The sequence below is a fragment of the Hyperolius riggenbachi genome, chromosome 9, assembly GCF_040937935.1.
Source record: "Hyperolius riggenbachi isolate aHypRig1 chromosome 9, aHypRig1.pri, whole genome shotgun sequence".
NCBI classification, from domain to species: Eukaryota; Metazoa; Chordata; class Amphibia; order Anura; family Hyperoliidae; genus Hyperolius; species Hyperolius riggenbachi.
Genome location: NC_090654.1, coordinates 190,010,074 through 190,031,451, shown reverse-complemented (window position 1 = coordinate 190,031,451; position 21,378 = coordinate 190,010,074). Strand labels below are relative to the sequence as shown.

At 42.0% G+C, this 21,378-nt stretch overlaps 1 protein-coding gene across 11 annotated transcripts in view; it reads left to right on the top strand.

The window, feature by feature from the left end:
* MAGI1 (membrane associated guanylate kinase, WW and PDZ domain containing 1) overlaps positions 1-21,378 on the top strand; it is an 869,123-nt gene that overhangs the window by 466,071 nt on the left and 381,674 nt on the right. Inside the window, exon 1 of one of the 11 annotated variants that reach the window (XM_068253819.1) lies at positions 14,599-14,683. The exons of the other annotated variants lie outside the window; for them this stretch is intronic. The gene's annotated coding sequence lies outside the window, so the exon portion shown is untranslated. Of the gene's footprint in view, positions 1-14,598; positions 14,684-21,378 lie in introns of those variants that run through there. 11 annotated transcript variants of the gene reach the window in all.

Genomic DNA, 21,378 nt, shown 5'->3' with positions numbered 1-21,378 from the left:
CCCATAATTATTTTTCCTTTATGGATTCCATCTATTTGCAGATTTGTGGCACGTCGATGGGGGCAGGATTCACCCCAAGCTTTGCCAATTTATACATGGCTTATTGGGAGAACTTATTCATTTGGGGCAATAATCCGTATGGGAAACATCTAGTTTTCTATACGAGATTTATTGACGATATTCTGATCATCTGGGACGGTGATAAAGAGGAGTTTCACAATTTTGTACCGTACTGTAATAACACCTTTAATTCAATGTTTACTCATGTTATAGATAGTGAAAGTATTGTGTTCCTGGACCTTACTTTAATGGCAGATAATGAAAATAGGTGCATGCAATCAAAAACGCATTTCAAGCCTACGGCAGGGAATTCTTATCTGCACGTGTCGAGTTGTCATCATCCAAGATGGATTCAAAATATACCGAGAGGTCAGTTCTGTCGTTTATGAAGGAACTGCTCATCAATTAAAGATTATGAAGAACAAAGTAGCATCTTAGCCGATAAGTTCCTACAAAAGGGGTATAAGGAGAAACATATCTCTGAGGTGATAGAAGAATTTAGGAGTGTTGACAAAGTGAAGGAGTCTGTACCAAGGGGAAGTAAGTCAGATACTGGGAACAAGAGAGGACCCTCTTTTGTTACCACCTATAACCAAAGTGCTATGAAGATAAAAAACATTGTGAAGAAGAATTGGCATATTATATTGCAGGATCCTTGGTTGAAGAGTGAGTTACCAGAAAACCCGGAAGTTATCTTTAAGAAAGCACGATCTATTAAGAATAAGCTTGCGCCAAGCAATATAGGAAATCAACAACAAGAAAAACTTTCTTCTACATCCTTGTTCCCCCAGTTAGTGGGAAACTTTAAATGCAATAAAAAACGGTGTGGATGCTGTACATTCATCCAACATCGCATCTCTAACATCAGTGATGGCTATGGGGAAATAATTAGATTGAAAGATTTCATTAATTGTAGTTCTTCCTTCGTCATCTATGTACTAACATGTGGGTGTCAAAAAAATATTATGTCGGTAGGACCACTAGACCTCTACGGCAACGCTTGGGCGAGCATAAGAGGAAAATCCAAGATGGATATACAAAACACACAGTACCCAGACATTTCTCTGAGGCACATGACGGAAAAACAGATAGCTTAAAGATAATGGGGATAGAAGTTATTACCAAGAATCTCAATAAGGGTTTAAGGTTCAAGAAACTTTGTGAGCGTGAATCCTATTGGATCTTCAGACTCAATTCTCTAACTCCAGTGGGCCTCATTGAAGGGTTGGAGGTAGCCACATATATTTAATATCAATGGTGTGAATTTTATACCCCTGTGGGTGAGTGCTATGACATCTTTAGAATTAGGACCCACTAGATCCATGCATATAGATTTGTAAAGATATGTATAGTATATACTAGGCTCCCCAGCCAGAGACACACCTCTTACCTAACTTGATAGCTACTGGATAATGTGAGAAAATGTACGTATACAGGATCTTCTCAAAAAATTAGCATATTGTGATAAAGTTCATTATTTTCTGTAATGTACTGATAAACATTAGACTTTCATATAATTTAGATTCAAATACACACAACTGAAGTAGTTCAAGCCTTTTATTGTTTTAATATTGATGATTTTGGAATACAGCTCATGAAAACTTAAATTTCCTATCACAAAAAATTAGCATATTTCATCCGACCAATAAAAGAAAAGTGTTTTTAAAACAAAAAAAGTCAACCTTCAAATAATTATGTTCAGTTATGCACTCAATACTTGGTCGAGAATCCTTTTGCAGAAATGACTGCTTCAATGCGGCGTGGCATGGAGGCAATCAGCCTGTGGCACTGCTCAGGTGTTATGGAGGCCCAGGATGCTTCGATAGCTGCCTTAAGCTCATCCAGAATGTTGGGTCTTGTGTTTCTCAACGCTCTCTTCACAATATCCCACAGATTCTCTATGGGGTTCAGGTCAGGGGAGTTGGCAGGCCAATTGAGCACAGTAATACCATGGTCAGTAAACCATTTACCAGTGGTTTTGGCACTGTGAGCAGGTGCCAGGTCGTGCTGAAAAATGAAATCTTCATCTCCATAAAGCTTTTCAGCAGATGGAATCATGAAGTGCTCCAAAATCTCCTGATAGCTAGCTGCATTGACTCTGCCCTTGATAAAACACAGTGGACCAACACCAGCAGCTGACATGGCACCCCAGACCATCACTGACTGTGGGTACTTGACACTGGACTTCAGGCATTTTGGCATTTCCCTCTCCCCAGTCTTCCTCCAGACTCTGGCACCTTGATTTCCGAATGACATGTAAAAGTTGCTTTCATCCGAAAAAAGTAATTTGGACCACTGAGCAACAGTCCAGTGCTGCTTCTCTGTCGCCCATGTCAGGCGGTTCTGCCGCTGTTTTTGGTTCAAAAGTGGCTTCATGCTTCCATCTGCTGAAAAGCTTTATGGAGATGAAGATTTCATTTTTCAGCACGACCTGGCACCTGCTCACAGTGCCAAAACCACTGGTAAATGGTTTACTGACCATGGTATTACTGTGCTCAATTGGCTTGCCAACTCTCCTGACCTGAACCCCATAGAGAATCTGTGGGATATTGTGAAGAGAAAGTTGAAAGACGCAAGACCCAACACTCTGGATGAGCTTAAAGCAGACCCAAACCAAACATTTTTTTAATTAAAAATATTTTGTTGCACCACTCTGACACATATAAAGATAAAGAAACACTCCTTCAAGCCTATGAGCATTTCAGTGCATGGTTTTCACCCTTCTCTTTTCATAACTAGGGTTGCAGGATACAGGTGGCAGCCATTAGCAATTCCTTCATTGCTGGACACCACCCTACTCCACCAGTTTGCCCGGATTTTGGCCGGCAATTTGAAAGGAAGGGAGGGGTTCCTCCAATAAATATAAAATATTTTATATTTGTCATCATGCAACTGAAAAAAGGCTGCTATTTATTATTATAATTTAGAAAATAGATTTTATTTCTGAAATCTTGTATTTTTAATTTGGGTCCACTTTAAGGCCGCTATCGAAGCATCCTGGGCCTCCATAACACCTGAGCAGTGCCACAGGCTGATTGCCTCCATGCCACGCCGCATTGAAGCAGTCATTTCTGCAAAAGGATTCCCAACCATGTAATGATTGCATAAATGAACATAATTATTTGAAGGTTGACTTTTTTTGTTTTAAAAATACAATTCTTTTATTGGTCGGATGAAATATGCTAATTTTTTGAGATAGGAAATTTGGGTTTTCATGAGCTGTATGCCAAAATCATCAATATTAAAACAATAAAAGGCTTGAACTACTTCCGTTGTGTGTATTTGGATCTAAAATATATGATATTATGCAGCACTGGACAATAAATATATACAATGGTACAAGGATGACAGACATAACAAGGTTATACAACATAGAGCAAAGTTATACAAGCCAAACGGTAAAAGATACATGATCATGCAATTTTGTTCTGGTTAGGTAGGCCCAGTAATACAAGTGTGAGTCGGTCATAGGAAAGGAGCACACAATCATATAGACTACACTAGGGAAGGGAGGACCTTGCAAAGGCTTACAATCTAAGGGGGGATCGGTTGCAGTGAGCAGTGATTTGCTTCTCCTGCATCCATGTAATAAAGGCGCCTGTAAGAAAGGACACAGGGGATTGCCCCTAATAGAATTTTGGTAAAATTACCGATACTCTACTACTTAATTCCAATAGTAAAATATTGGTAATCTTTACCAATATTCTACTATGATTTAACCTAACCCTACTCTCACACAGAATCCTCCCTCTGCCAATGCCTAACCTTTATACCCCCTGGTGGCTCCTATCCCTTAACCACCTGTCCCCCGCCCCCACTCCGTATCACCTAAATCTATACCTCTCCACCACCCCCGCCGCAAAGTTGCGATTTGCAGCAATGTGCAGACATTCGGGCGCCCAGAGGTGCCGGATAAATATCGGGTGCCGAGGCTTCCCACTATGCAAATTGTAGCTTTGTATAGCAGGTGTTCCACTCCTTACGCCCACTATGTAAAGCCGCAATTTGCATAGCAGGAAGCCTTGGCGCCCGCTACATTTCTGCACATTGCCGCAAATCGTGGCTCTTATAATGGGAACCTATGGCGGGCCCTTTTTCACAGCTTTGTTTCTCCCAGTTATGCACTTCCCGTTGCTTATGTGACCTGATTGATTCGTGAAATATTATCTTGCTCTCTTATTGAGGCTCCTTTTACACTTATTCACTTTTTTGTGTTGTGTTACCCTTTCTGCATGCAGAATAACGCAACAGCAATGGAAGTGTATGGGGCCAGTACACTTACTGCGTCTCGTTGTGCCAGAAGATTCAGATTTGCCGCCGACCCGCTGCAAAATCAACAGCGAGTTACCGAGTGATGCATTGAAAATGGAATGCTTTGAAGTCAATGTGCTTGACGCAGAAATTGTAAATTAGTTGGCGGTGCGCATGCATGGAACGACGCAAATGCAACGGGGTAACCAGGAGTTCCAGTCATTGACTTCTTGTCCAGCAGGCAGTACATCACTGTGAGAAAGTCGGTGCAGGCAGGGGAGGATGTGTGGGGGGCGGTGGTATGCATATGATTTTGTCGGCACGCTCTGCCGTAGGGTCATATGAATTTGTGGGGTGTGTTTTGGTGTGATGTAAGGGGAGTGGAGCAACGCAACGCTTGGGCCTGTTATAAAACTAGCCTGAAAAAAACTGCCATGGCAGACCTTCTGCCCTGCCCTCTGCACTAAAGAAAGCATGGGGAATTGATGGTGTGGGCCAAGTGCCATCAATCAGGAGTAGAAAGCAGCGGTGGACAGAGCTGCTGCATGAACATGGACTTCCACAGCAGTAGAAAAAAGGAAAATAGGGGTGGAGCCTAGAGTATAATCCATTAAATATGCAATCTTTTAATATTTGGGCATTCACCAAAACAATGGAAAGTATCTGGCTAGAAACATGTCCTATTCAGTTGCGTTGCTGCCACAATCAGTGGATTCATTGCTTGACATCTCCTGCTGCTGACATATATTAAATGTCTTAAAGTGTCACTGTCTGGCATAAAATAACAAATCAGTTCTTTATTTTTTTCTGTTACACAAGTAATACGGATGCTAGCCAGGCAATCCAAAAGTTAAAGTGAATGTGTACCAGTTTAAAAATAAAAAAGTCAGATACTCACCTAAGGAGAGGGAAGGCTCGGTCCTAATGAGCCTTTCCTCTCCTCTCACGGTGCCCGGTCCCGCGCAGGATCCCGAGTAGCGGTATTCGACCAGTTCGGTCAAATACTGCCACTTCCGCCACCGAAGGGAGGTTTCGGGCTCCCGAGGACGGGCCGCTCCAAAGTACGCATGCGCGAGCGTCCTCTATGACGCAATCGAGCGTGCGTAGTATATAGCGGCCCGTCTTCGGAAGCCCGAGTGCTCCCGAAGACCTCCGAAGTCCCTGCGGCGGCGTACAGGGGAGCCAGCGCAGCACCGAGGGCACCAGGATAGGAGAGGGAAGGCTCATTAGGACCAAGCCTTCCCTCTCCTTAGGTGAGTATCTGACTTTTTTATTTTTAAACTGGTACCCATTGGCTTTAAAAATCACATTTATTTTTTTTCTCCATAAAACATCATTCCCCAGTTCCCATGGCTCTTATTTGGTACATCTGCCGCACAAAGGAAGTTGCAGGGCATGGTGGGTTTTTTTTTTCTTCTTTACTTTCCCCTCAGACAAACCTAATGCTGCCTAATTGGCTGGAGCCTCTTTCTCTCCCGTTTTCTCCTTCCACACCTCTGTTTCTTTCTGATTGGCCAATATTTCTCATGCTGAGATAATGGACTTTCTACTGCAGAGCTGGATGGGAGTGTCTGATGACTGGGAGGAGGGCGACCGATGATGCACAGAGTAAGGGAGGAAATTATGTCAGGATTGGCTTCAAGATAGACACAGTCACAATGGAAAATCTTAAGAAGGATTTTCTCTTTTTCTACTATAGAGAAATCACTAAAATCAAAATGTGGACAGTGCAATACATATGTTATGATGTTATGTAAGTAGGACAAGTATTTATCAACTTCTATATGTATTTTTTTTTCTGAGATAGTATGGCTGACATCTGCTCTTTAAAGGGATACTGTAAGGGGGTCGGGGGAAAATGAGCTGAACTTACCCGGGGCTTCTAACGGTCCCCCGCAGACATCCTGTGTTGGTGCAGCCGCTCACCGATGCTCCGGCCCCGCCTCCGGTTCACTTCTGGAATTTCTGACTTTAAAGTCAGAAAACCACTGCGCCTGCGTTGCCGTGTCCTCCATCCCGCTGATGTCATCAAGAGCGCACAGCGCAGGCCCAGTATGGTCTGTGACTGCGCAGTACACTCCTGGTGACATCAGCAGGAGCGAGGACACGGCAACGCAGGCGCAGTGGTTTTCTGACTTTAAAGTCAGAAATTCCAGAAGTGAACCGGAGGCGGGGCCGGAGCATCGGTGAGTGGCTGCGCGGGCACAGGATGTCTGCGGGGGACCATTAGAAGCCCTGGGTAAGTTCAGCTCATTTTCCCCCGACCCCCCTACAGTATCCCTTTAACTTTCATCATTTGCTGCTTGTGTATCTGTAGCAGCTCATTGCAGAGAAAGTCCAGGTAAAAAGACCTGACCTTCTGATATGTGAGACTAATAGACAAATATTATCATCACTCTACAGTTACTTGCAGTAAACTCTTGCTTTCTGACCTTGCTGCTATGGACATCTGACCTGCATTGAATGGAATACATCACAAGTTATTAGTGTATCTTTACATTCCTTCAGACTTCAACTGTTGCTCTGTTGTTGTTATTGTTGTTATTGTACAAGAGTAACTAATATATTGCATTTATGTATATGGCACTTTGTACATTCTCACTTCTTTCTTAAAGCGGACCCAAACCAAACATTTTTTTATTTAAAAATATTTAGTTGCACCACTCTGACACATACAAAGATAAATAAACACTCCTTCAAACCTATGATCATTTCAGTGCATGCTTTTCACCCTTCTCTTTTCATAACTAGGATTACACTGGGGGCAGCCATTAGCAATTCCTCCATTGCCAGACACCATCTACTCCACCACTTTGCCGGAAAAATCCCGGCAATTTGAAAAGATGGGAGGGGTTCCTCCAATAAATGTAAAATATTTTATATTTGTCATCATTCAGCTGAAAAAAGGCTGCTATTTATTATTATAATTTAGAAAATAGATGTTATTTCTGAAATCTTGTATTTTTAATTTGGGTCCACTTTAAAGGAGACATTGCATGCTTGTACTACTTTTTTTCCGGCTGTGTTAAGCACTAGGAACATACAGATAAATTATTCAGCTTTCTAATTTCTAGGGATTAGATTGTGAGCCCCACTGAGAGACAGTTGGTGGCAAGACTGTATCTACTGTGATGCACTGCAGAGGTTGTCAGTGCTGTATAAATGCAAAGTACATAATAGCTATAAACTTGTCAGTTGTGTTTGGGTTCATCCTGCACCTGATCCAGCAATGAGCAACAGGAGTGTCAGGTCACCAATTCACTAAGGAGGTCTCTTAGCATTTCAAGAGCAAACTACCGAGACTTGATGATTTGATTGGTAGAGATGGTCAATGAAATGCAAATCACTCCCAAAAAATGTTAAAGGGAAGCCAAGCAGAAACCGATACTTACCTAAGGAGAGGAAAGCATCTGGATCCTAATGAGGCTTCCTTCACTGTTCTCCCATCACTTGCCTGGACTCCCTTTAACAATGTGGCCGCGTTCCTCTTCTGTCAAGAGCGTGGCCATCCCTGGGCAGTGGCACTGCCACACTTGTGCATTATTGCCACGCTTGTGACAGAGGAGGAGAGTAGCCCCGATGTGATTACCGGCAATCTTCTGGGGGTCCGGCTTGGTGATAGGGGCCCGGGGGACAGTGAGGGAAGCCTCATTGGGCTTCCCAGATGCTACTGTTGTGGCATTTGATTGGTCCATTTTTATGCTGTATAACTATACATAAATACGTAAAGGTTTGCATCAATTTGGATGTATTTGCATCTCATTGATCATCGTTAGTGATGGACATCTAGAGCTAGTTCACTAATGGTAGTTGTTTTTTCCATCCACCTTTCTTGTAATTAGAACACTTCCCAGTTGGACCAGCAGGTGGAGCTCTAAATAACTAATTTTCATTTGTGATATTTTCCTGATTAAAAGCAAAATAATAATAGAATGTTTAAAAAAAGACTCATATTTTACTAAAGCTCAGTATACATTCCCTTGTTAAAGTGGACTTCTTTAACCACTTTAGGACTGCAGCCTTAAAACCCCTCAGGACCAGACACTTTTTTTCCATTCAGACCACCGGTCATACAACCTACTATCTAAGTGAATTTTACCTCCTTTTCTTGTCACTAATAAAGCTTTTTTTGGTGCTATTTGATTGCAGCTGTGATTTTTAGTTTTTATTATATCCATCAAAAAAAGACATGAATTTTATCAAAACAATGATTTTTGTAAATTACTGTGCTGACATTTTTCAAATAAAGTAAAATTTCTATATATTTTTTTGTCTAAATTTATTGTGCTACATGTCTTCGATCAATAAATAGACACTTATTGGATTTTTTTTTTGTTTGGGTAAAAGTTATAGCGTTTACAAACTATGGTGCAAAAAGTGAATTTCCCCAGTTTGAAGCATCTCTGACTTTTCTGAGCACCTGTCATATTTCATGAGGTGCTAAAATTCCAGGATAGTATAAATACCCCCCTAATTACCCCATTTTGGAAAGAAGATATTCCAAAGTATTCACTAAGAGGCATGGTGAGTTCTTAGAAGATTTTATTTTTTGTCACAAGATAGCAGAAAATGACACTTTGTGATGAATTTAAAAAAAAAATAAAAATGTATCCATTACTGCTAACTTGTGACAAAAAGAAATGAAATCTGCCACGGACTCACCATGCCCCTCTCTGAATACTTTGGGGTGTCTACTTTCCAAAATGGGGTCATTTGTGGGGTGTGTTTACTGTCCTGGCATTTTGGGGGGTGCTAAATTGTAAGCACCCATGTAAAGCCTAAAGGTACTTATAGGATGTTGGGCCCCTTAGCGCACCTAGGCTGCAAAAAAGTGCCACACATGTGGTATCACCATACTCAGGAGAAGTAGTATAATGTGTTTTGGGGTGTATTTTTACACATACCAATGCTGGGTGGGAGAAATATCTCTGTAAATGAGAATTTTTTTTATTTTTTTACACAAAGTTGTCCATTTACAGAGATATTTATCCCACCCAGCATGGGTATGTGTCAAAATACACCCCAAAACACATTATACTACTTTTCCTGAGTACGGCGATACCACATGTGACACATTTTTACAGCCTAGGTGCGCTAAGGGGCCCAACGTCCTATGAGTACCTTTAGGATTTCACAGGTCATTTTGAGGCATTTGGTCTCCAGACTACTCCTCACGGTTTATGGCCAATAAAATGCCAGGGCAGTATAGGAACCCCACAAGTGACCCCAGTGTAGAAAGACGACACCCCAAGGTATTCCGTTAGGAGTATGGTGAGTTCATAGAAGATTTTATTTTTTGTCACCTTAAAATTACATCACATCTTAATTTAACCAGTTAAATTAACTTATTAAAATGTCCTGTTTGAGCCTGTTAATGGCAACAGGACACTTTAATAAGTCGCTCGTTCCCGCTGCCGTTTCCTTCGGGATTCCGTGTTCAGTGATTGGGGAAGAGGTCCTCTACCCAATTGCAGTGCCTGGAATGATTGGACGTGACCGCGATCAGCCATCACACACGTAAAAAAAAAAAAAAAAAAAAAGTGAACACTTCCTATCACTCTGGGAAAGTGTTCACTAGCGCCATCTTGTGGCCAAAAGTATAATTACACATACAGGCACATACATACAATATTAAAGGACAACTGAAGAGAGGGATATGGAGGCTGCCATATTTATTTCCATCTAAGCAATGCCAGTTGCCAGGCCTTCCTGCTGATCCTCTGCCTCTAATACTATTAGCCATAGCCCCTGTATAAGCATGCAGCAGATCAGGCGTTTCTGACATTAATGTCAGATCTGACAAGACTAGCTGCATGCTTGTTTCTGGTGTTATTCAGATACTACTGCAGAGAAATAGACCAGCAGGGCTACCGGGCAACTGGTATTGATTAAAAGGAAATAAATATGGCAGCCTCCGTATACCTCTTACTTCAGTTCCCCTTTAATAAAATAACTTACACTTTCAAAGCCCCCCTCAATAAAAAAAAAAATACATTAATAGTTGCCTTAGGAACTCAGCTTTTTTAATCTATATTTTATAAATAGAAATTACTTCTACTTTACTACATAGGGGCTTGTAATTATGGACCGGACTAAAAAAAACCAAACAAAACAGAAAAATAACACCTGTATTTCCAAATAATATATTGTCGCCATACATTGTGATAGGTACATAATTTAAACAGTTTAATAATCGGTACAACTGGGCAAATAAAATGTCGGTTTTATCCACAGGAGAACGTTTAATTTTAAAACTATAATGCCCGAAAACTGAGAAATAATATTTTTTTTCCATTATTTTTGTATTTTTCCCGTTAAACCGCATTTAAAATAAAAACAATTCTTAGTAAAATGTACTACCCACAGAAAGCCTAATTGGTGGCAAAAAAATGAGGTATAGATCATTTTGTTGTGAGAAGTAGTAATAAAGTTATTAGGGAATAAAAGGGAGGAGCACTGACAGGTGAAAATTGCTCTGATCCGTTAGGGTAAAACCCTTGGGGGTGAACTGGTTAATGTTGGTCAACTACAATGCGCAATGGTGTGTGCTGCAGGGCTGTGGAGTTGGAGTCGGAGTCTGTGGTTTCATAAACTGAGGAGTCGAAGTCGGATGATTTTTGTACCAAATCCACAGCCCTGGTAAGTATTAGGGCCCGTTTCCACTAGGAGCGGTGCGATGCTACATAGCCGCATCGCACCGCGGGTGTCCTGAAACACATACATGGCAATGGAAGAGTTTCCACTGTGTGCATGTTGTGCGGAGTGGTGTGGAGCGATCCGAGAATCTGCAGCATGCTGCAAATTCTCGCACAGCCGCATCCGCCCGCAGCCGCCTTCAATCTCCTCCATTGACTTCCACATCGGGAGATGCGGAAGTGATGCGATACGGCTAGGTAGCCACATTCACATCACTGAGGTAGTGGAAACTGGCCCTTAAACTAAGGAGTCCGAGTCATTTTGGGTACCTGGAGTCGGAGGTTTTATAAATTGAGGAGTCCGAGTCGGATGATCCCATTACAAATATGAACTTTCTGCCACTGTAATGCTGAGTGAACATATATAAGGGGTTTGGTGTAGCTGTCTTACCTTTTTCCAACCACTAGGTCTCCACTTTTACCCTGCCGCCTGCTGGCCTGTCTTCCCCAAATCCCTCCACTGGCTTGTGAACACCAGAGTGAGGCTGAATAATGGAAGTGGAGAGCAATACCCAGCATAAGGCTGAATGATTGCAGTAGTGTAAGGGCTCGTTCACACTTGAGTGGGAATCGCTCGAGTCCCGCTAGCGGTTTTTACAAATTGCTAGCCCGTGTAAGCCTATTGCATTGTTTTCACTGCTGCGTTTGCGGTTAGCGTTAACCACAAACGCATAACATGCAGCGTTTGCCGGTGATTCACGATTAGCGATCGCGATTAGCATGCATAGCATCACTAATCGCGATCGCTCCGAAAACGCTGCAGTGTCCAGTGATTTTTCCGCGTTAATCGTGGAAAAATCACTCCCGCAAAGCGCTAGCGGTAATTGCTGGGGTTTTGCAGTTTTAGGTGTGAACGGGGCCTCGGGTTGCAGAGGACATGGGGGTGGGTAGTGGCTGAATGGAAATGGGCCAATGACTGGAATGTCTTTGGCGCTGTTCTTTACCACAGCGGACCAGCTGATCTTCAGAAAGTGCCCAGGCCTTCCTATGGGCCCTTTTACGTGTTGCATGTTGCCCCTTTACATGTGTTGCACGTTTTATTTGTTGTGGTTCGCTGCTGAAACTTCACACCAGTGCTGCTTTCATGTTAAGTGGATTCCTTTGCCATTCATCAGATGCAGGGCACACATTGCTGCACTGTGGCAGTAGACTGTTCAATAGACCCTGGAGTAGTACAGGGCATACATCCAATACGGCCTGCGCAGCACTCCCACATGGTATTAGCCAAACCTACCTGTGATCTTCCTTTCTTCTTACGAATGAAAAGCATCATTTATATTCGTGAATGTACAAAGAACATATGTTGTCTGTGTTTTTTGCTGTACTATATTACAGTCCTTGGCTATCTATTACCCTGAACCTAATCCATTTTACTATTTGAGAGCAGTATCTGACAATAGCATAGAAAGTCAGCATTGCAGCCCCAGCTACCCAGGTACAGTAATAAAATAATGAAACAATGATGTATGTGCAATGCAGAAAACTGTATGCATTGCAAATCCTGGTGTATTCCCAAACATGCAATAAGCAGACATAATTCTCTAAGTTAGTTTAAATCTGTTTCTTCTGTAGTAACATTTCTGGAAAAAAGCTCATATTCAAGGAGAACATTTGATATAGCTGAAGGCTCCAAGTCCTGCTGTTAATTCCTTCAGCTGGGCTGCTTCAGGCCACTTAAAAAAAATATTTTAGCAACAGAAACCTCATTTAACAATACAACAATACCTTTAGGCATTTTACTTATTAATATGACTGTGATCTGTGCATAGAGTCCGGCTTCAATAATAATCAAACAATGTGCATTGCTCTGTATCAGGACATATAGTGCTTATTGTCTCCTATAAAAGACACCCGTTTCCTGTGACCCCTGACCCCCAAGTTAGCAGTGTGCACAATGGTTCAAGTTCACACAAGGGTCACACATGCTGGGTGTGAGGCAGATGATGTGACAGCTGGCCACAGGCACGAGTCCACTCCTTCTGTACACATGAGAATGGGAGGTAGTCTTGGAATTGTAGAGGGGTGTGTGTGTGTGTGTGTGTGTGTGTGTGTGTGTGTGTGTGTGTGTGTGTGTGTGTGTGTGTGTGTGTGTGTGTGTGTGTGTGTGTGTGTGTGTGTGTGTGTGTGTGTGTGTGTGTGTGTGTGTTTGATATACAGTATATTCTGGCGTATAAGTCTACTTTTTAACCCTTGAAAATCATCTGAAAAGTCAGGGGTCGTCTTATACACCGGTTGTCATTGGTGCCGGGTGATACTCCCTATCCAGTTACCACCTCTCAGATCTTGCTGCTGAGAACTGTAGTGATGCGGCGCAGGTGCACATGTGCGAGATCTGAGAGGCAGAGAAGGAGGTAAATTGGATACAAGGGTGGAACAGAAGGGTGAAAGAGGCGTATTTTATGGGCAAAGCACAATCTATTCTTCCATACCGCTCTGATAGACCGGTAGACAACGAGAGCTGACCAATCCGCTTAGGGAGAGGGAGAGTTGACTAATCCAACCAGTCAATCGCCTATATACTGGGTACCACATACAGTACAGCACCAGTATTTGCTCATACATAGCACCAGTATATGATGTTATTTTATTTATTTGGTGTGCGTTGGAAGAGAGGTAGTCTTATATGGCGAGTATATCCCAAACTCTATATTTTAACTTATATGCCGGTGTCCGGTATGTGTGTGTATATATATAACACATCAACTATGCAGCACTGCGTAATATGTTGGTGCTTTATAAATACAATAAATAAATAAACTATATAAGTGCTTGTACTAGTATTGCTAGATGTCCTGATTGTACGGAGTTTTGAATTATGTATGTTCCCCAATGTTTGTTTTGTACTTTGTACAGCGCTACAGAACATGTTGGTGCCATAAAAATACTAATAATGCATGCACACTGGTCATAATAGACCCTGCATTGCCTGTTGCGCTGGGAATCAGAATGCAAGCTCCTCTGCCTGACTAATACATATGGTATATGGTTTATGCATTCTGTAAAAATGCACACATTCAATGTTCCACCCTTTAAAAAAATATCATTATCTCATCAAAATGTGTCAAGCTGGGAGTTGCGATTAAATCATTTTCATTTTTGCTAACATTCCAGGACTGAATAGAGGAATGGAAGCCACACCCAGCTCTTCTTGTATGTTTTACTAGTCCCCGCCTCCCCTCAGCTGGAAAAACACTAGAACCCATTATAAAAGCATGCATGTCATGAAATGTATCCCACGGCAACAAGCATCCTGTATCTGTATGCACTAATCCTCAGCATCCTTTTTTCCCCTCCTGCTATCGATTACCTCCTGGCCCGTCCACCGCCTGTGCCAATAAATAAAACCTCCTTTTGTTGGCACTGGGTGTTATTCCAGTGTAGCCGGCCTCTGGTAGCTTCAGTCAGCTGGGCCAGAGGAGCTGTGATGTAATGCTGTTAGCTCACACACTCCCTGCTTCCATCCAGATGGATATTGTCATGTGCTGGAAGTGTCACCAATAATAGAGAGGGCTTCTGCATTCTCCCCGGTTTCTCCCAGCCGCAGCAAACTCGCTGCCTGTCCCTCCTTGTCTCTCATACGGGTTTGTAAAAAAAAACCTCCTCTGTGCTCTTCCATTTTCCTCTGCTGCAGATAAACTGGATTATTCTATTTCTAGCTGCCTATCACCAGGGATCAGGCAAGTGGCGATGCTTTTTCTTTTTACTATTTTCTATTTTGCTTGATGATGACACATGTTGGTGTCCTAGCAGCCTGGCAAGGGTTAAGGTGCAGTGGATTGGTGCCAACTGCTTGGGGAGGAGGGGAGGTTAGATGCATTGAAACAGAAGCAGTGTGAGGCAGCTAGGAAGGACAGATGGCCAATGCTGCCTATTTAATTCATCTCTCAGGCTTTACGTGAGGCCGATTCCTGAATGGGTGTCCTTTTGTAAAACAAGAAAGGAAGGGTCATTGGATACCAATAGCCTGAGTTCAGGTCCAGATGCCAGCTGCACAATAGAACTGTTCAAAGCAATGCTAGCAGGAAGCGTGTCTGCCTTTTGTGTTGCCTCTGCAATGCAGGTTAGAATTTGGACCGCTCAGGTTTAATGAATTGCATTCCTTGCAGAGACTCCTCTTTCTCTTGCCAAAATTCAGTTAGACCAGGGAGAAATCTGATTTTGCACTGGAACCCGCATTGGGTCTTGAGAGACAGCAGGTGCTGTACTGCTTATCTGAAAATTAAACTTTATTGTTCTGTCAAGAAGAAAAATGTTCTTTGTGGGTTGTATTGACTATTGTGCAAGGAGCACGGATGTGCTGTTGCTCCTAGCAACTAATTGGATGCCAGCAATTCTTTGCAGCTGGACCAGGGAGGGATGACTCCTGATTGGTTGTGAGGGATGAAAGTTCTGTGATGTTCTCTGCTAACTAGTGTTGTGTGAAATCTCAGCATTTGAAAGCAGTGATCTGTAGGGGGTAGTAGGCACATCGTTTGTGCAGCTTGCTGGTAATACTTTGAATTGGATCTTACCAGAGATGGTCCTCTCATTGCAATTATGTTGAAAAGGTACATTAGTATTATTGTTTACTTGTTTAGCAATGGCTGATCAGACCTGATTAGGTTCTTTTCCACTGCAAAACGCAAATGCATGCGTTTGCGACCAATTTTGATGTGTTTTTATGCGTTTGCGTTTTTCTGATTAGCAAGTGTTGTCTTGATTTTTAAAAATAGATACTAGTGGATAAATCAATACAAAACGCAAATGCATTTCTGTGCATTTTTCATGCGTTCCTATACTTTACATTGAAACACAAAACGCATCATAATCGCACAGACATGCGTTTGCAGTTTTTTTTTTAATCGGAACGCAGCAGTGGAAAAGGCCACCCAAGATCCTTATTTTAAACAGACTGCACTTAAGAATCCGCAAACGCATGCGTTTTGTATTTTTGGCAAAACGTAGCTAGTGGAAAAGGGCCCTCAATGATAAAAAGGAAACTGTATTGTTTGTTTTTATAATAAATTGCGTAACAGGATGTTATGACCGTGCCACTTTTGCATGTGTAATGAACTAAAAGTAGACTTGTGACAGAAGAGATGTAAAGCATAGTTGCAGTCTCCATGTTGAAACACTTGGCCATTGAGTAGCTATAGGAGCATGCTGATAAACAGAGAAGGAATTGACAAAAAAGCTCTACAAGTGCACTGACCTGAAGTAAGACAATGCATTGTCTCATATTCTCCTCAATATACACTGCATGATATTTTTAATAGATTAGTTGGGAAATTTGGTCATCAAAACAAATGAAGTTTATTAAAACCAATGGCATTTACAACCTGTATTATGATCAAAATTTAAATTGAATGTGGTTTAGACATGCCCGTTGTTCACATTATCGGTGCTGGCAGAAGCATGAGGGGGCACCGCAGAGCAGCCGCCGCCGAGTCACATGTGAGAGAATCACATGTAAGAGGGATGCACGGCGGCGGCTGCTCTGCGGTGGCGGCGCTGGAAGTGCTCCCGCTCTCTCTCCGTGTCAGAGCGGTCAGCTGTTTGGGGTGAGAATATATCGGCACCTGGTCCTGGGGGGGAGAGGGGGGTCGGGCAGACATAGGCATGCTCTGCATGCTCATCAGTATCTGATATGCGGCTTTGCGTCCGGAGCTTGGGGAAAAGGCTACATAGTAAAAAAAAAATAGATTGATTTTTAACTTCTGCATTGCCTTTTTGGCTCACTTAAATAGTAAATAAAAGATTGCAATAGAGATTTAAATTTCATTTTTGGGGCTAACAGTTACTCTTTAATGCCAATATTCGCAGAGAACGTAGTCATGTCACTAAGAGATCAAAATACAAAGCTCAGTGAATGCTCAGCTATGTGATAATGCTCCAGGGTGAAAGTAAAACTAGACACTTGTCTCCAGGTAACTGCACCACTTGACAAATGGTGCTATAAACGCTGCCATTTGGCTGCATTAGATTGCAGCCAAAATGCATTCCCTGGCTGACAGATGGCAGGCTGGAGTGTTTGGCAGAAGCATGGGGATTCTGTGCAGCCTGCTGCAAGTAAACAGTGAAAGACACTACTTTGTCATAAGGATTCCATTACTAATGTCAGAGATTAGGGAAGAACATATGTGATCCCACAAACCTGAGCTGGACTGGAGTTTTCTAAAATCTTTCTGTCTGAGCTGAAAAAACATCCGCATCCCTCAGCTAATTGATATGAACATATTGGGTTCGCTGAATGGTTAGGAAATTAGTTGTGCGACGCCCACAGTAAGAATGGTAGTTAAAAATTTTGAAGCTGTACTTGAAATCTGCTCAACTTAAACGTTAAAAGAGTCCAATCTTTATTAGAAAATGGTCACAGACAGAGGCAACATGGGGTTGGCTTATGAAACTGCAAAGGCACAACAAATTCTGATGCACTAACTTTTTATCATATTCTGACGTGACCCAGGTGAAGAGTGCAAACCATTGCCACCTAATAGAACACTTTTTTAAAAAAATATCTGGTTTAGGTTTGTTGGGCCATTTAAATGTTTCACTTTTATCTACTAGTGATGATTGTGACTAGGAAAATTCTTGGAGGAGCATGAGATTTGTTTGATCAGCTAATAGATTTGCAGAGCTCTGATCACATCCTGCTTTAGCACATGATCTTGACTAGCAAATCAGAGACTTAAAAAAGTGGAGATAAACTTTTACTTATTGCATAATTGTGTTCCTTTTATATAGTTTATAGGGCATTCCTCAAGCCAAATACTTTTTTTGTTTTTATTTTAATACGCTAATTCCCTATAAACTAAACAAGCCTCGCCCACAGCTTTTCAGAGTGCCTTGGCATATTCAGACAGTAGCAAGGGCTTATGGGAGCTCAGTCTGGGCAGGAGGAGGGGGAGGTGTTACTAGCCAGAAATGTCAGAGGCAGAGGGGAGGAGGGGGAATTAGGTTTTTACAGGCCGAGGGCTGGAGATGCAGATCAGCTTACCTGTGTGTAATTTTTACAAACAGAACATGGCCGCTGTCACTGTATTACAGGAAGAAATAATCATATTCTGTTGAAGCTGTTTGCAGCTAGATTTGCTGTGTAAATTATCTAAACGTTAGAGAAGATCTATAGACAAGTTACTTGTTATAGATAGTTTTTCATCTCTGATCCGCTTTAAAGGACAACTGTAGCAAGAGAATCAGAATCAGTTTTATTTCGCCAAGTACAGCAAGAGCTGTAATCGGAATTATTTGTGGTACACATGGCATAGGCAGTGTAAAGACAGACAGAGAAGGACAGACGCAAAACGCATACAAATACAAAGATAGAAATGCAGTGGTCAGGACCGTACTGGCCATTTCACTGCTGTGCAGGGCAGTCAGGTAATAATAAGGTGCACTAAAACGTCCACAGTCCCTTTACGGATAAAGAACCTGGGCAGGCAGAGGCAGGAATCGGCTGACCGACCCGGCAGTTAGAGATTCAGGCCGGGCCGGGGAAGGTTAGAGTGGATATGGATATGGATATGGATATGGCCATGCCAATAAAGCTATCATTGATTTGATATGAAGGCTGCCATATTTATTTACTTTTAAGCAATACCAGTTTGCCACCCGTACAGATGCCTGATCGCCGTCCAACAGACCAAAATCAGACGACAGTCATGGCTGAGCATGTGTACGGGCCTTTACATATCTATCACCTGACCAAACTGATCACATGCTTCTCCATCAGTTCTCCTAGACATGACCATCACTAGTATACCCCTAAATTAACCCCAAAGCTACTAGCTGACACAAAATTGATAGTAAAAATGTAAATTCATTATTGGGAGAGAAACAGGTTGTGGTTGAAGGCAATTTCAAAATGTATTTTAGTATCACATTTGCAACATTTAAAATGTTTTTAAATTACCAGTAGTTTTTCTGCACCAAAAACTACCAGTCTTAAAATTCCACATTCCATGGCAAAAAGATGCATTTGAAAGTAAATACACAGAAATTCTGTATATTGAGTAATCCTTGCAGACTATTTAGTCTGTGACATTAGGGAGTGGTGCTGTTGTCTGCTAGCTGTTGGCAGCCTGATTTCTTCTCGTTTTGTAGCGTGCCCAGTCTGCCAGGGAAGGGGTTAAGGCTGGCTCTGATAATAACTGGCAGCTGGGTGGTACAGAAGGCTGTTTCTGTCACTGATCTGCATAGCTTGCCTGCTAGCACACACTGCTGCATGTCTAGATGGGATGTCTGACGGCACAACAGGCTGGGAGACTGCTCTTAAAGGGGCAGCGCTGAGACTGCGTCACACCATGCTTTCTGTGCGCTTTACGGGATGACTATGAATAATCCATGGGCAGGAGAGCATCATGGGAGAGAGGATATGTATGTGAGAGCCATCAATTATGAAGGAAATATATCCAGGGCAAATTGCTTTGTCTGTTAGAATGTAAACATTGAAATAAATACTGGCAATAATATTGCGAAGCCCGTTTGTATAATTACACCAGTCTAGGGTAAAGACGCAGGTGGGGTAATGAGTGCTCAGTTTTGGAACAAGGGCAAAATATGTCAATAGAAATTGCTGCTAATAATCGGAAACACCATCTGTACACTATGAGAGCGTGAGAGAAATTATGGATTTCTGTTTTTCATTTATTATAGATATACAGTATACAGTACTTATTCCATATGCTTCACTTAAATAAAATAGATCATTAATCCACACCCTGCTATTACCTTGTGCTAAAATTAGAAAAAGGGTGGTCATGTGACTGCTGAGGCCTGTTTTCTCCCATTCCGTCCTCCCTCCTGGCTCTGGAAGGGCAGTGCTACATCACAGCTCAGTTATATAATACTGGGGAGACAGGTCCTGGAGCCCCAGGGAGGCACATGGCAATACAGTTCTGGGACTGAGTCGAATCAGCTTAGAGTAATGACACCCCCCTCCCAAAATTTAATTTAGGCACCCCCTTACCCTGGACATAGGATGACACAGTAACACTAACCATTTATAAATGGCAGACTTAATTTTGAACCTACCTAAACCAACACTAAACCAAAATTGAGCAAGGCCAGTAGGGAGGGACAATGTGATAAAAATAGTTACAAGTTGTTACAGGATTAAACAAATTCTATATACAATGTCATGCCTGTACCCACGTTGCAAGAATGCGGAAATAATCCCATGTCGCTCAAAGTATCGCCCGTCATTGGGAAAATCGCATTGTGGTTACGGGCCTTAAGATAACTGTCATACATTTGAACTTCAACCCCAAGCTATGCTTGTTTGGATTAATGGAATAGGTCAATGGACAACATTATCATAGCACATTTTTGCGTGAAACACTGCTCCTAGCTAGGAAGGTAATTATCTTAAAGAGACACTGAAGCGAAAAAAAATATATGATATAGCGAATTGGTTGTGTACTATGAATAATTACTAGAAGATTAGCAGCAAAGAAAATATTTGCATACTTTTATTTTCAGGTATATAGTGTTTTTTCTAACATTGCATCATTCTATAATATGTGCAGATTACACAACACTCAGCATTCAAAATGAGTCTTTCAGAGCAGTCTGTGAAGTAATGACCTCTCCTCTAGCAGAGGAAAAGTAAATAGTCCAGGAACAGTTGAGATAATAAAAGTCAGATAACAGCCCTCTCCATGACTAACTTAAGGTGGGTACACACGTCAGATAAAAGTCTTTGGAAAATGAAAGATCACAGACCAATTTTACCCCCTTTCATGTAGTATCAGAGCCATACTCTACACAGTCTTTTCTATGGAGCTGAACTCCCCATCAGATAAAATCTTTGCAAGATGCTGCACACAAAGACCGCTGTACACATGCAACAGATCAGTATCTGCAAAAGATCTGTTCCTGCAAAAGATCCATTCCTGCAAAACGCATTCATAGTCTATGATATCTGCAGATCTCATACACACCTTGTTTAACAGACAATTATCTGTAGATTAGATCCACCAGGTTGGATCTTCAGATCGGCAGATAATTGTCTGATCTGCAGATGAATGTCCATTAAACAAGGTGTGTATGGGATCTGCAGATATCATAGACTATGAATGCATTTTGCAGGAATGGATCTTTTGCAGGAACAGATCTTTTGCAGATACTGATCTGTTGCATGTGTACAGCATCTTTGTGTGCAGCATCTTGCAAAGATTTCTGTCTGATGGGGAGTTCAGCTCCATAGAAGAGGCTGTGTAGGTATGGCTCTCATACTACATGAAAGGGGGTAAAATTGGTCTGTGATCTTTCATTTTCCAAAGACTTTTATCTGACGTGTGTACGCACCTTTAGTCGGAGAGCTTAATGGCTTGTTTGCATAGAGATAACAACTGGAGTTTCTCAATTCTTCCTGTACTGGAAACAATTACAC